The following is a 17,628-nucleotide window of genomic DNA, read 5'->3' as shown; positions in this document are numbered from 1 at the left end:
GACTCTCCATCCATGAGAGCTGCTGCTGCAGCAAGCATGAAGCCCGCATGTATGTAGACACCGCTGATGAATATAAAGACCGGTCACACACACACACACACGCACGCACGCACGCACGCGCACACACACACACACACACACACACACACACACACACACACACACACACACACACACACACACACACGCGCGCGCGCGCGCGCGCACGCGCACACGCACACGCACACACATCATAGCAGCAGCCCATCATAGATAGACACATAGCGCTGCTGGGATGATGTTTCCAACAGCCAAACCGCTCGACGATCGACGTCGTCGACGACGACGTTGATGATGATGAGAGAGAGAGAGAGAGAGAGAAACATTGCGTGCCTGGAAGAAAACACGGCGACGCGGACCGCAGTGCCTTCATTAATAGACTCCACGCTACATCAACCCTGTCTGTCTGCGAAGCCAAGCCAAGCCAAGCCAAGCCAGGGCTGCTTGCTTGCTTGCTGCTGCACAGCGGAAAATGGACGCCTTTGCGTCCGCGGCTGCTGCACCGTGCAAGAATAAGAATATAGCTGATTGAAACGTCTGGGACGGATTCACACACACACGCACACACACACACTCACGCGCGCGCACGCACACGCACACGTTCATGAACACATTATTAGGATATAGGCTATCGAAATCTAACACAATTAACCCCCCGGGTTCTCTTGTGACTAGCAGTCCATATAATTTAGTCAAAAACACCTGCAATAATGTGCCATTTAATAGATAAAGGTGATCGGTCTTTCGTTTGCATATAAATGGACATCAGCTGTACGCTAATAATACAATAAAACTACAGGCCCCTTGCAAACGGAACACCACGAAAATGTTGGCATATAAAGAAGTTAGGCTATTTTGTCATGGGGAAAAAAAACACATCCCATGAAATGCAGATAATAGCAGTGGTTTTCAACCAGTGGTCCGGGGACCACCAATGGCAGTGTGGCCATTGATGATGCCGGGGTTCCAGGTGGTCCCCATGCATGCAGCTAAAATGATGGAGAGTTGGTAACCAAATGGACCCTTAAATAGATCTGTAACTCTTCTTGAGAGCATTAAATATGAAACCAAAATGCCACGCAGGGTCCATTTGGTTTCATTTTACTGCTCTCATTCAAGAGTTAAAATACTGTTAAAACACCTGCGTTACGTAACGTGAAGGATACACAATCAGAATTGTTATTTTGGTCAACGTTTGCCTGACATATCATCTCTCTCCTACAACACACGGAATTGTGGACACAATCTTAGGCTATCCAACGATAACGACAGCCAGGCTATTCAATCAAATATTGTGGTCCGTGTGTCAAACGCTGAATACATATATTTGGACCCTGATGTGAAAAGGGCTGCATGAGAACCACTGCACTGTGTTAGGCTAATATAATAGTACATCCACATATACTGTAGGCTACTAGCCCCGATATTAGCTGGCTAAGTTGGCTATGTGTGAATCAACCCCGATGATGGTGATGATGATGATGAGGATGTTGCGTGCAAAGAAGCTGCAGAGGATGCATTGATAAGACCGGCTGCAAGGGTCGCTAATCTATCTCTATAAGCACACACACTGCACGGAGCGGTTATAATGTGATGTGATGATGTGAGCCTCCCCAAAAAAATAACCGCTTCTTGTTGTCATAATAAAGACGCGGTTTAAGAAATGCTCTTACCTGCTGCAGGCTTGTTGTTCCACACACACACACATGCACACACACACACACACACACACACACACACACAGCACGCGCACACAGACACACAGTCGAGAGAGGAGAGGAGAGGAGAGGAGAGCAGAGCGTCGCACTCTGGAGGAGGAGAGGAGCAGAACGGGAGATGGAGAGGAGAGGAGGAGAGGAGAGGACCAGTGGCGTCAGTTCAGCAAAAGCTAAGGTATGGCAACATGACTGTGTCTTGCACGCGCGCGCATGTTGCCATACCTATACAGCAACAGGCATTTAAATTAAGTACATTTTATTTGCGTACCAACCTGTATAAGATATATGGTACGGTACCTTGCCATACCCAATTGACGCCTCTGGGGTTGGTGGACGCGATGAATAAGGGTCTATCTATGGAGAAAATAAATGTGTGTGTGTGTGTGTGTGTGTGTGTGTGTGTGTGTGGGGGGGGGGGGGGTGTTCTGTTTGGAATTGGTGGTAGTGGTGGTCAAAAAAAAGGAGAGAAAAATAATTATAGCCTAATAACAAGACGCATTAGGCCTATTGGACCGAAATGATAACCATAAGGCACGCTACAATAAAAATAAAGTTTTAATGGATGATTAATGAATAAAGAATACAAAAAAAAAAAAAAAGACTATACACAAAACACGTCACTGACTGAACGTGAATTGCCATCCCCTCCTCCCCTACGGTCTTTGTGATGCCTGGATTTACGCCTCACACGCACACGCACACACACACACACGCACGCACGCACGCACGCGCACACACACACACACACACACACACACACACACACACACACACACACACACACACACACACACACACACACACACACACACACACACACACACACACACACACCACTCGAGCTTCCACATATAGGCACTAGGCAAGCAACTTATGTAGACTAGTAGGCTATCCCTCAATGATTGTATCATCATGGACAGTTAAACTAGACCAGGTCACCTGGTTGTGCCAGACCCGCAATGAAAACTAGTATGGCACTGAACTAACACATGAACACACAGGATTTTATAGTCTCAGCAACAAAGCGTAGTGAGCTTGTAGATCGGCTGTTTTCACTAGTATGGCACTGAACTAACACATGAACACACAGGATTTTATAGTCTCAGCAACAAAGCGTAGTGAGCTTGTAGATCGGCTGTTTTGACTAGTATGGCACTGAACTAACACATGAACACACAGGATTTTATAGGCTGAGCAGCTGGAAATGTTTGTGAGCTTGTAGATGGGCTGTTTTCACTAGTATGGCTGTGGGGCAAATGTTTTGCAGCACTGAACTAACACATGAACACACAGGAATTTATAGTCTCAGCAGCTCGTCAGCCAACTCAACTCAGCTGGTCCCGTACAGGTGACGGCACTCAAGGCAATCAGCCGAGCAAGGGAAGGGAGGGGCAGATGAGCAGTCAGAGGCAAACACAGGCACACTGAGGAAAAGAGGGACACTGAGGAAAAGAGGGACCGACCGACCGACCGACAGACCGACAGACCGACAGACCGACAGACCGACAAAGCCTTATGTAGGCCGACCCCCTGGGTCTGGCAAAAAGAGAGTATAGGCTATAGGCCAGTGGTTCTCAAACTTTTAAACTTAAGGTCTTCCCTTAACCCTTGACAGTATACAAATCGAACCAAATGGACCCATTTGGTCCATTTGTACACTGTCAGAGTAACAGATTTGTAAGGGCCAATTTCTACCCCACTAAAGGAACTATATAGAGAGTCCCCGGAATGGTAACCGGTAAACTCACCATAAAACCATCTCGCCCAGAACTCTAGACCAGTGGTTCTCAACCTTTTCAGGCCGTGACCCCCAAAATAAACATATTTAAACTGGGGACCCCCCCCCCCCCCCCCCCCCCACCCTGACGAGCACTAAGAGTTGAGGCATTGCATTTTGTATAACACGGTTTTATATTGTGAAAATAGCCGATCTACATGCTCACAACGCCTCTATTTTCTGCTATTTTCAAAATTTCTGTCTCTAATATTTGACAATTTGGCCAATGTTTAATTTGTCATTTTAGAGGTTTTAAGAAGTCCTTAAATTGTCACTTTAGAAATGTGCATATACCCTCTATACACTTAAACTTTATCTTTGTTTGTTTACTGTTGTGCGAGAAAACAACAATGCACATTAAGTTAATCATCTGGGGACCCCCCAAAATAATTTGGGGACCCCTCTAGGGGTGCCGACCCACAGGTTGAGAACCACTGGGCTAGACCGCACGCACAAATGTCCCATCCATCTTTACATGTATTTCAAGACAGAGACCTTGGACTGTGTATCACCTCCTCGCCAGGTCTTTCCCGCCAGGCGCTTTCCGTATTTACATCGTTCCCGAGTTGGCCAGCCCCCGACTAAACGCTCGGCCGCCCGAAGGGCGGGCTGGGCGGCCGAGCGTCTAGTAGTGTAATAAGTGTAATAGTGTAATAGGGCAATAACTTAGTCTGTTGTTTCCGCACGCCCTGTTGGTCGCTTCTCGCTCTTAGGGCGTCTTACTGGTAAATAGGCCTATAGTAGTGTCAAAATATTAACTCTGAGAGTGTCAAAATATTAAATCTGAAAAAGATTAGCTCTGCTAGTGTCAAATTGTTAACCCTGAAAACATGAGGCTACAGTATAAGCGTGTCAAAATGATAACTCTGAGAAACAGAGTGTCAAAACATGAACTCAGAGAGTGTAAAAATGTTGACGCAGAGTTAAATGACCACTAAGGATTGGTCTGTGCTGAATGGAAACACATTCCAGACTGGCCAAACCCCCTTTTTTTGTATTACCGGTATGTTTGACAAACGTGGATGGGGGACAATAATATTTACTATTCTGTTCATATCGTGACATAACTCGGACGGCGCTGAATCGGCTCATGCAACCTTCGCACCACTCGACACGGCAACTCGCTTGCTACCGCTCGCTCAGCGGAGTCTCGCCTCCGTCGCGGTTCCTTTGGCGTGAGCAGCAGCGTCGGGTAACCCAAGGCTGGGAAACCCAAGCTAGTGGTTTCAAATCCCACTCGGGGAATCACTTTTTTTTTCATTCTTCTTAGACCACTAGAGGGTGCAATTTGAATGACTTATGAGGCGCTTTCTGTGTCATGGTGACATCACACAGTGGGGGACATGACAGGGTATCATGGGTCTGACGCCAAACAGCCCAAAACAAACTAATTAGGGTTGTGCTTGGTCTCCCTCCTCTGACCCACCTTACCGAGCATCACCACGAAAGCGTGGGGTGGCTCAAAGTAGCTGACAGAGTACAGCATCTTGCAATGGGCCTGGTGTACAAGATACACTACACCTCCAAGATTCCCATGTACTTGACAAACTACTTCTTAAAGGTCAAGGATGTTCACGATCATAACACCAGAGGCAGCTCCACTAATCATCATCAGCGTAGATTTAACACTAAACAAGGCGCTAACTCGTTCTCCTGCTATACCATCAACATGTGGAACGCCCTTCCACAAGCCCTAAAGGAGAGCAAATCCCTAGCCTCCTTCAAAATTGGTATGAAAAGTCACCTTCAGACAGCAGCTACCCGTGACTTGTAAATAGACTAAGCCCCCATGCTCCCCCCCCCCCCTTTTTCTTTGTATTCTGCCTTTTGTATTTGATGTTATGCTTTTGAAACTGATATTATCCTAGATAAAGTACTATGTTCTATCCGTCTGTCTTTCAATGTTATATGAGATACTTAAAGTGTGGTTCCTGTGGAAATAAGCCTCGGCTTTCTAGGATCTCCTTTTAGTTGACCTTGTACCAGTGATTTGTACTGTCATGAAACTGTACTTTTTTCTATTGCAAACTTCTAATAAATTCTTCAATCAATCAAAAAACGCAGTGGGGGTGAGAACACGTTTTCTGCATAGATGGTTTGCCTCTGTGAATCACCGTTAGGGTATGTGTAGGCTAGGTATTTTAGACTTATAGTTAGTGGCGAGATGACTCAACCTATTCAATACTATTTGGTGAGAATACAAAATCTCGGAGGAGGCGAGATTTCCACCACCGTTAGGGTGACATTTCCTGGGCGACGCTACACTGCATTCCAGGGCGAGTGCATGGATTGTTGGCGACTCTTCTGGTATTCCCTGGTATTCTCCAGGGACGTTCAGAGAATGTTAGAGATGCTATTTTCGGTGTGTGAAATCACACTGAACTAAGCATAACCAAGTCAATACTGGAGATGTGGCGTAACGGCATGGATTTCTACACAGAGATGGCAATTCTTTCAACATAAGATGCTGCATTCAAGTTCAGGAGAGTTTGGACAAGGCAATTCTCTTGAATGCTGCCTTCTGTTATGGCCTGGAAAGAGGGCATTTGCATTTCTTTCACCATAGTAAAAACTGCATTCATGGTCTGGAGAGGGCACTTTTTACAAACCAGATAAAAGGGCAGGGGCTCAAGCCCCCTTTGATGTCTATGTGTGCACGTGCCTGCAGTCTAGCCATGGGTTCTATTCTTTGAAGGTTTTGAGAGTGTGTTGGTTGAGCCCATATGAACTAGAGGGGGGGGGGGGGGGGGGGGGGGGGGACTGGGAGAACTGGTCAGCTCGGCCATGTGCTTATTGGAGCGTGCAGTGGGAGCCGTTATTGCGCCCTTTTGCGCACGCATGTGGAGCGTTCGTTTGTAAACAGTCTATTAGCCCGTGACATGGTTCTCTCTCTCTCTCTCTCTCTCTCTCTCTCTCTCTCTCTCTCTCTCTCTCTCTCTCTCTCTGTGTGTGTGTGTGTGTGTGTGTGTGTGTGTGTGTGTGTGTGTGTGTGTGTGTGTGTGTGTGTGTGTGTGTGTGTGTCTGTCTGTTTCTGCACGTCGATATTTTTGCTCAATGTATCGAGAGAGAGAAAGCACCACTGGGGTCTTTTCTCACCCCTTATGATGATGATGATGGTCGCGTGTTCATCCGCTGTTCTCTTGGGGGGGAGGGGAGGGTGGGGGGAGTGAGAACGCAGCTCCCCTCCGCCGCAGAGAGAGAGAGAGAGAGAGAGAGAGAGAGAGAGAGAGAGAGAGAGAGAGAGAGAGAGAGAGAGAGAGAGAGAGCATCACTTTGCATGGGGATAAGAGTAAGATAATGATTCGGGTTACCGTGGTTTCGTTGAAGAGGGGATGTGTCGTTGTTTATTATTATGCACGTGCAGCGGGGCTAATTATGTAACCAGTTATTAGCCTACACTATGCATGGAGATACAGCCCTACAAGGGGAGTCGGGGTACAGCGCGTGCACACACACACACACACACACACACACACACACACACACACACACACACACACACACACACACACACACACACACACACACACACACACACACACACACACACACACACACACAAGTACGCACAGAATGAGTAGACACCAATGACCTTCAGTGGCTTTGCTCGCTTGCGCGCCGCGCGCACACACACACACACACACACACACACACACACACACACACACACACACACACACACACACACACACACACACACACACACACACACACACACACACACACACACACACACACACACACACACACACAGACATGGGAGATGAGGGAGAGCGGTAGCGAGCTAATACAGAGTGACAGGTCTTTCATGCGGTAATGGTGATGGTGAAAAGAGAGACCCACTCAAGCCCTATTGTCGTGCACGCACGCACGCACGCACACACACACACGCACACACACACACACACACACACACACACACACACACACACACACACACACACACACACACACACACACACACACACACAAAGTGGTCATGCATATCTGGTCTAGTTTTCAGCAGCATGCATGCAGTTCACACTTCATTTGTCTGGAATGTGTTTCCATTCAGCACAGACCAATCCTTAGTGGTCATTTAACTCTGCGTCAACATTTTGACACTCTCCGAGGACTCTTAGAGTCAGTGGTGTAAAGTAAGTACTTTTACTTAAGTACTGTACTTCAGTACAGTTTTGAGGTATTGTTACTTTACTTGAGTATTTCCAAATTCCAATACTTTCACTTCTACTCCACTACATCTGGGATCCAAATATTGTACTTTTACTCCACTACATTTATTTGAAAACTAGTTACCAGTTACTTTGCTGATATAAATTATAAATGTTAAAACATACATAAACCACTTTAGCCCTATTTTATACCTTGGCTATTTGAAAATAGCCGATCCACAACACAAGCTCACAACGCGTCGGGTTGTCGGGTCGGGTCGAGGCCGGGCACTGCACTTCGTGCGTGCAGCGGCGGTGAACGCCAGTGCCGAATCCGAAGCCGGTGGGACGAACAGTTCTCGAGATATGCGGATTACATACTCACAGAGATTTCTCGCATTTATTGTAAGATTACGCACCTATCATACTATTACACTTATTACCCTATTACACTTATTTGACTATTATACTATTGCCCTATTATACTATTATTATACTATTACACTTATTGCCCTATTACACTATTACACTTATGACCCTATATGACGCTATTACACTTATTGCCCTATTACACTATTACACTTATTACCCTGTTACTAGCCTCGGAAACCCAGGCTTTTATTTTGGTGATAGGAAGAAAAATAAAAGCCTGGGGTAACCTGCTGCAATTTCTGTCATAGGAAGTGGGAGGCGGGCCATGGCACAGATCGTGAACCAATAGGATCCAGCGGCTGTTTTCAGCCGGTGGATCCGCCCCCTCTAGACCAAAATCAGCCTGTGTTAGGGAAGGCTACCCTGTTACACTATTACACTTATTACCCTATTACACTATAACACTTATTACACTATTAAACTATTACACTTATGACCCTATGACGCTATTACACCTATTATACTATTACACTTATTACACCTATTATACTATTACACTTATTACTCTATGACACTATTACACTTATTACCCTATTACACTATTACACTTATTACACTATTAAACTATTACACTTATGACCCTATGACGCTATTACACCTATTATACTATTACACTTATTACCCTATGACACTATTACACTTATTGCCCTATTACACTATTACACTTATTACCCTAATACATTATTACAGTTATTGCCCTATTACACTATAACACTATAACACTTATTACACTATTACACTTCTTACCCTAATACACTACAGTTATTGCCCTATTACACTATAACACTTATTACACTATTACTCTATTACAATTGTTGCCCTATTACACATATTACACTATAACACTTATTACACTATTACACTATCACACTTATTGCCCTATTAAAATGTTGGTGTGACAGCAAAGTGTGATGGGAAAAATAGTGTGACGGGAAAAAAAAACTGCTGCACGTAGTAAATTGCTCCCTGACGGTTGCAATAACCACGCTGCTCGAGATTTTCATGTCAAGGACCCCCACATTGGTATTTAGGCCTATGCATTTTGCTGCAGATTTTGTGCCAGGGGAAATAATGTGTTGTTATTTTTTCAAATGTATTCCAAACATTTCAAAATATTACAAAAAATGTTTCCAAAATAGTCGCATTGTACTTGTGCAATTTTGTATATATCGTTGTTGTCGGGCAAATTAACCCTCTTAACTCCATATTTTAACTCTTTGTTTTTTTCCAAAATGCATGTTCTTACTTCATCATGCATAAAGTCACACAAAAGCATTAAAAGTAGCAGATCGGCGCTGATATCTTCGACATATTAGTAGCTTACTTTTGCAGCATTCTTCTGTTATTTTACTCAAGTAAAATTGTACATGCAGGAAACGAGTGTCTTGATTTCTACATTGTGATATTTATACATTTACTTAAAGAATCACACCCATGATGATGATGATGTCATAGAACAGGGATAAATACTGATGACATCAGCATGACATCAGTAACCTATGACATCTGTATTTGATAGGCTTGGATATCGTACAACATCATGGATTTGATACCATGGAAAAACACATGGACAAACACGCATTGGAGAGGTTAGCACCACTCAAAGAATAAAAATCAAACCAAGGTAGAAGTGAGCGGTGGTGCATGGCCCTGTGTGTAGCAGTTCATTTCAGGGTCGCGCACATGTGTGTGCGCGTGTGCGTGCGCGTGTTTGTGTGTGTGTGTGTGAGTGTGTGTGCTTGTGAGTGTGCGTGTGTGTGCGTGTGTGTGCGTGTGTGTGCGTGTGTGTGTGTGTGTGTGTGTGTGTGTGTGTGTCTCAACAGCGCCACTTGGTCACCAGCGGTATTGCAGCTCAGACTACAAAGTAACATGGATAGATAGTAACACACAGTGGCACAGTCAGTAGTGCTGTCGCCTCACAGCTAGAACGTCCTGGGTTCGATTCCCGAAGGGGATGCTGTGGGTGCTAGGAGGCGTGTTCTCTCCTCCGCGTCATCAGTGCCCATACCCTATAGGTGGGTTTGGCAAAAGGGCCTTTCTGTGTGGAGTTTGCAGCATGTTCTCCCCGTGTCTCCTAGGGTAGGTACCCTCACAAAAAACATGCAGAAATCCTGGTCGCCTGATGGAGGGGAAAGGAACTGGTTGGAATAACGTGTTCCTCCCATGCGCTACGTCCAACCGGGGAAACTCCCCCGTCAGGTGAAAAGAAGCGACTTGGACTCCTCATGCATAGAAGGAAGCATGAGGTCAGTCTGTTGTCTCCCAGGTTGGCAGAGGGATTGTAAGGAGATGGTGTCACCATTGCTCAAAAATTAAATCTGAGTAGGTTATCTCAGCACAATACAATACATGTTCTCTGTCTCTCACTGAGACAGTGTGTTGTCAGGTACAGTACGACACTGTCACCCACTGGTTCACAAGTAGTACTTCAGTGAAGGTCTTCATACCAGGCCGAATAAATACATTTATTTTGGATCAAAACTATATGGGCTGATGCCTTAATTCGCACTGCAGATGTTCTGAATAATCAACCTTGCACTGAATACAAATTATGTAGCTTGAATTTGACACAGCAGAGAAGGGCAGCATTTTAAATACATAGGCCTATTTAAAAAAACCTGTTTGTAATTTGCTATTTGTATTTGGCTGCGAAGGGAAAAAATAGATGTAATTTGTATTTGTATTTTAAATACATAAAACGTTATTATGACTATGGGGAGGACTTGCTTTAAAAATATTGACGTTTTAAAGCGCAAATTATAAGGTACATGTTATTGTTTAATGTTCAATGTTTGCTAGATTTTACAGATATTTACAAAATATATCAATATTATAGTGAAATTAACAGCTACATTAGACTAGAGCTTGCAGATCAGCATACAGTATGATTCAGATCGACAACGTCACAAATAAGCCTGTAGATCTGTTATTTTGAACAAATATAATTTTACTATGGTACCGTAAGCAACATTTTGATGTCAATACTTTTGTACGTTTGCTAATGTAACATTTTAACAATTCATGCCTTTTATCGTAACTTAGTACTTTATTGTGGTACTGATACTTTTACTTGAACAATAGAAAGAAAGAAAGAAAGAAAGAAAGAAAGAAAGAAAGAAAGAAATTATTGAGTAGGCTACTTTTTCTGGGAGAAAGAAAGAGCTTAAAGACAAGGAATGGTTTAGACTGCAGTCACACAGTGACATCTAGTGGTCATATGACAGTGTTGCTGTGGTATGAAACATTTACTGTTTTACTGCAGAGCAGGGGTTCTATTAAAGTGCCATGGCACCCTAGGGTGCTGTGATGCAAGTCCAGGGATACTTAATAATAATCGTGTCATGTTGATATAAAACATGAATCAAACATTTACCTGCAACAGAGCGGCATGGCGATGTGTTTCAAGCCAGATTGTTCAAAGCATACATGGCGTTCCCGTGTTCCTTTTAAGGACGTCCGGTCTGAAGCCCCGCCCACTGTTTCCGGTCCGCTTGGTTGCGTGTGTGTGTGTGTGTGTGTGTGTGTGTGTGTGTGTGTGTGTGTGTGTGTGTGTGTGTGTGTGTGTGTGGTCAAAGACACGCACACGCACGCATGTTCTGTTGATGTTACAGTTTTGGAAACACTGTTTTTGGAAACACTGTTTCCAAAACTGTGGGTCTGGACCCATTTGTGGGTCACGGACCAATTCTTATGGGTCACACTCACAACTCACAACTCGAGTGAAAATCCAATTTTCTTTTCCAACAGAGAAAAATAGGCCTACATGTGAATTTAAAAATGTTATTACAACAAACACATCTAAGAAATGTTGGGTCCAGGGCAAACGTCTAGTGTCTCTTTTTTGGTCTGGATGTTTAGGAAGCGCTTAGAGGACAGTGAAGAAGTACTCGAACTTTTTAAATTAAATTAAATTAGGCAATAAACGTTTTATTGAAGTAAAATTAGTGATAATATGAAAAATAGTGTTACAGTAAGCAGCAGTAATGCAGTCGCTAAATCGCACTGTTGTGAAGAAAAAAAGAGTTGAGCCAGAAGGCAAAGCTCTCTGTCTACCGAGCAATCTTCGTTCCTACTCTCACCTATGGTCATGAAGTGTGGGTCATGACCAAAGGTATAAGGTTGCGGGTGCAAGTGGCCGAAATGGGTTTCCTCAGACAGGTGGCTGGTATCTCCCTAAGAGATAGGGTGATAAGTTCAGTCACCCGAGAGAGAATTGGAGTAGAACCGCTGCTCCTGCACTTGGAAAGGAGTCAGCTTAGGTGGTTCGAGTATCTAATGCGGATGCCCCCGAGCACCTACCTAGGAAGGTCCTCGATGCATGTCCCACTGGGAGGAGACCCTGTGGCAGACCAAAGACCAGATGGAAGGATTATATCTCCAAACTGGCTTCATGGGAACGCTTCGGTATACTCCCTGAGGGAGTGGAGGAAGTTGCTCGGGATAAGGAAATCTGGAAGTCTCAGTTGGAACTGTTACCCCTGCGACCCGATTCCGGATAAGCGGTTGAAGATGGATGGATGGATGGATGGATGGATGGACGGATGGATGACACAGTAGATCCACTAAAGACAGTGGAATAATGGTGTGATGACACAGTAGATCCACTAGAGGCAGCAGTAAACATTCAGTTTATTGTACGCTGTTTGGCTCATTGTTTGTCACCTGTATGTCCTCTGCAGTGCTGACACTGTGTAATAGTGACACACGGCGCCTACAAATTCACGCCCCCTATTGTGACAGCAGCCCCACTTAGGGTAAGGGAGAACGGAGTACTGCAGCTGCCAATGCAATCCCAATGTAGCCTCGTGTAGCCAGGCTTACTCATTTGCGAAGAGAAAAAGCTTGTTACGACCATAGGCTGAAACGGCATGAAACGGTGCTACTTCCGCCGGGAGAATTTCACCGGAAGACTGCATAACTTCTGTTAACCGCAGCACTTCCGCCACTTCCGGTGTCTGCAGGTTCATGCCATTTACGTCGCCTATTGTGGCCAGGGTGATCCCAATGAGAGGCATCGTGAAATATCATAATTTGAGTGGTTGACTACTGAGGCCATAGCGACTTTTTGTGTCCCATGTGTTTAATTTGGCTTTTTTAAAGTGGCATATTTGTCATACTACCTACAATATACTTTAATATAAATTACTTCATCAGTGAGTCAGAAGTGCTAGCATTGGATATATTAAGTTTAAGTGGTCGCATGGTACACACGTGATGAACCCTTGAGGTTTTCAATACCCACATACGCTTGTCTCTCATGTATAATTAGGCTATTTATTTTTGGAAAAAATATCGCATCTCGCTCTCGAGTCTTGCAGGTTATTTTTGGATTAATACTAACCCGGCTAAATCCACTCTGTAGTTGAAAATGTAAGGATCTTCAAAGTCGGCGTTTCGACTCTGCTCTGTTAACATTATGGGTAATCCATTCAAGACATGGCAAATTAAATGTGACACACATCATGTACAGCTTTGACAAAGAAAGAATATGAGTAGCTACTTTTCCTTTGTACTGGAAGTAAGGTATATTTTGATGCCACTAATTTTACTCACGTAAAATTGTGAATACAGAACTTTAACTTTTAGTATGATTGCATGAGTCTCTATACAAATGAGTCTCTATTCCCCACAATGCAGATGCTGGGGTTTAAATGGTTAAGATGGCCACTTGACAGAAAGGTGTGGTGCATTAAAGTTTGCACTTTTTGCACAGTGGATTAAAATAAAATAAAAAATAAAAAATTATATATATATATATATATATATATATATATATATATATAAACACACACACACACACACACACACACACACACACACACACACACACACACACACACACACACACACACACACACACACACTGTATATACATACATGTATATATATATATATATATATATATATATATATATATATATATATGTGTGTGTGTGTGTGTGTGTGTGTGTGTGTGTGTGTGTGTGTGTGTGTGTGTGTGTGTGTGTGTGTGTGTGTGTGTACTGGTACTTTAACTGATTAATTGCGATTGATTAATTAATTACAGAAAATTAACGCGATTAAAACAATGTACGCATTTTAATCGCACTTAGTTTTTGCACCACAGAACCTTGAGTTTCGGGCATACCGATCATAGCAATGCACCAACCAAGAACAGACAACAAACGCAAAGGGAGAAGTAGTTTTTGCTTGGCCCAGTGGATGCGAAATTTAGATTTAAAAAACTCACTTGTTGATTCACTCATACAACAAAATGTGTTTTACTTGAAAAAAAAAGCTTCTCGGGTCAAATATTAATATGCGATTAAAACGCGATTAATTTCGATTAATTAATTACAAAGCCTGTAATTAATTCGATTATTTTTTTAATCGCATCCCAGCCCTAATATATATATTACTGTATAATAAATACTTTCATTACATATGATTTTAGGTAGAAAATGTAAAAATGTCCATAGTCTTTTTTCTTTAATTCATTTATGTTGCTACTTGAACAGAAGTTCCAATATTCCTCATCAACAACATTCCCCTTCTGCTACATTCCCCTCTTTACATCACTGTGGCTTCCATCCAATGCATTTGTGCTGCATGAGTGACTGCTGTCGTCTGTAACTTGAGTAAGTATTTAAGGAAGGATAAAAAAAAAATCAAAAAAATCAGTGGTGGACAGAGCTGTACTTATATTGTACTTTTGATTTAAATGTAGTGGAAATAGCATATCGACGACAAGCTCACAACGTGTCACATCGCAATGCATTATGAGCTTGTAATCTCTGCTTTGACTCAGGTACACTGGAGTTGATTACTTAGTCCAGTGGTCCTCAACCTTTTCAGTCTGTGACCCCCAAAATAACCATATTTTAACTGAGGACCCCCCCACCCTGACGAACACTAACAGTTGAGGCATTACATTTTGTATAACACGGTCGAGGCGTTGTGAGCATGTAGATCTGCTATTTTCACAATTTCTGCCTCTAATACGTGACAGTTTGGCCAATGTTTAATTTGTAATTTTTTGAAAAGTCCTTAAATTGTCACTTTAGAAATACCCTCTACACACTTAAACTTTATGTTGGTTTGTTTACTGTTGAGAGAGAAAACAATGTTTCACATTAAGATAATTATCTGGGGAGCCCCCAAAATAATTTGGGGACCCCTCTGGGGGTCCCGACCCACAGGTTGAGAACCACTGACTTAGTCCACCACTGATTAAAGGTAATGGAACAAGAAGACCCAGAGCTCGATATGACAGTAGCCAGTAGAGGGCGCCAAACTCACTCTACTGGCCATCGTTGAACAAAGTCCATCAGACTGCAACGTGAACAAAACTGCATTCATCTGATGTGAGAGTGTGTGTATTTCTGGTGTCTTGTTGTGGCGTCTTTAGAGTCTATCAGAGGGTCGAAACTCAGTCACACCGTGCCAAAAGCTTCATTCATCAGTTACAGTAAGGACAACAGCAAATATACAAGAATTCAATATGCAATCCCTATGTACAATAAAGTTAGAAATCTCTTAAGACAAATATGTAACACAGTAAAGTCCATTTCTTCACACACACATATATATATATATATATATATATATATATATATATATATATATATATATATATATATATATATATACTGTATATATCTCGTCTCTGTCGGATGGAAACTTCACATGTCCAAAACTTTTTTAGGATTCAAATAACATAAAATAAATGGGATAAGGACTTTTGATGGTTTTGTATTTTTGATCAAGTAGGCATTAATTTACGAGAAGAAAAAGTTACAATATGAAGATAAGAGGTTTCTGCCTGACAGCTACTATATGTATACTGTATACTTTTTTATCTCATACCCTGTCGATGCTGTCGGACCAGAAAAACCTTGTATCTCCATATCTCAAATTGAATTATTTTCAAACGATAAAAAAAAACGGAACGGCTTCTTTGGACATACAAGGTTTCCAACCTGGACGGCGACGCTATATGTATTATTAATATATAAACGATAACATTCATGTACAGTGAGCTTATTTCAGAAGTATAACTCTATTGTTAAGTCAGAATTGTAATATTTCCTATTGGTATAACAATGATAGTAACAGTAACAATAATAACCATTGTGGACGTTGTTGCAGGTATAGAGTTATGAACTATAGGAGTGGACGGCGTAAGTCAGGGACGTACATAACGTTGTTTCCCCCCCTCCCCCCCAAGCCCCCCCCCCCACACACCCACATAATCCTCAGTAACAAAGTAATGGTTGTACAGTCTCTTCGTGTATAAAACTATGTGTGTATCACATCATACTCGGTCCATTTATAATGAGATGGTGCTTTCAGTGTGTCGGACATTTTCCGTGTGCATACGAACCCACCCCCCCCCCCCCCCCCCCCCCTCCACCCTGCTCCATTCCCTGATGCAGCACTGCAGTATCTTCTCATAGTACTGCATCCCCCCCTCTGCCTCTCTCTCTCTCTCTCTCGCTCTCTCTCTCCTCCCCCTCCCGCCCTTTCTTTCCCTCTCTCCACTGGTGCCTCCTCCCATATTGCTCCGACTGCTGTATACTGTAGCCTCCAAAGTCTCTCTTATTTCTTTCTCTCTCTCTCTCTCTCTCTCTCTCTCTCTCTCTCTCTCTCTCTCTCTCTCTCTCTCCAAGACAGTGGTTCTCAAGGTGGTCCTTGAAAGGGGTTCCAGGGGGTCCCCACTCCCCCGTCCAAAATGATTCAGAGTACAAATGGAACCAAACAGAACCCTCGATCAGAGTCTGCGGTGAAGAGCTATCCACCGCGAATTTTAGGTGGAAAGCTTTCCACTTCAAGTCAGAAAATAAGTGAAGGCCATCATAGTCCGTCACGGTGGAGTCCTATTCACTGTGACTGACTGGTCTAGATCGACCAATCAGTGAACGGGGTGAAGAGCCTATCTGTCTGATAGTAAAAACAGAGAGATGTGTCGGGACTCGCGGTGGAAAGCTCTTCACCGCGAGGAATGACGTAACGTTGTAGTTTCATGACTCAAAAAGACTACACCGCGGTGCCGACTCTGATCGAGGCTTAACGGGTCCCGTTTGGTTCCATTTGTACACTCTCAGTTTGGTTCCATTTGTACACTCTCAGTTTGGTTCCATTTGTACACTCTCAGTTTGGTTCCATTTGTACACTCTCAGTTTGGTTCCATTTGTACACTCTCAGTTTGGTTCCATTTGTACACTCTCAGTTTGGTTCCATTTGTACACTCTCAGTTTGGTTCCATTTGTACACTCTCAGTTTGGTTCCATTTGTACACTCTCAGTTTGGTTCCATTTGTACACTCTCAGTTTGGTTCCATTTGTACACTCTCAGTTTGGTTCCATTTGTACACTCTCGGGAGTGAAATGAACAACAGTGTAAATACTATATGGTGGCGTTATCTTTTATCAAACGGGGTTCTCTGGGTTCATAATGTGTCACTTTTGGGGTGCTTGACATTTGAGAACCACTGCTATGAAGAAACAGCCTTTCTCATGGGTCCTTACTCCTC

The 17,628-nt window shown here is 43.3% G+C and overlaps 1 protein-coding gene across 1 annotated transcript in view; it reads left to right on the top strand.

Moving 5' to 3' along the window:
- Window positions 1–17,628, top strand: part of ccdc106a (coiled-coil domain containing 106a) — a 366,031-nt gene that overhangs the window by 219,754 nt on the left and 128,649 nt on the right. The window lies entirely within an intron of this gene.

This window comes from Nannobrachium achirus (assembly GCF_963921795.1).
Source record: "Nannobrachium achirus genome assembly, chromosome: 2".
Taxonomy (NCBI): Eukaryota; Metazoa; Chordata; class Actinopteri; order Myctophiformes; family Myctophidae; genus Nannobrachium; species Nannobrachium achirus.
This window is presented reverse-complemented; position numbering and strand designations above follow the sequence as displayed.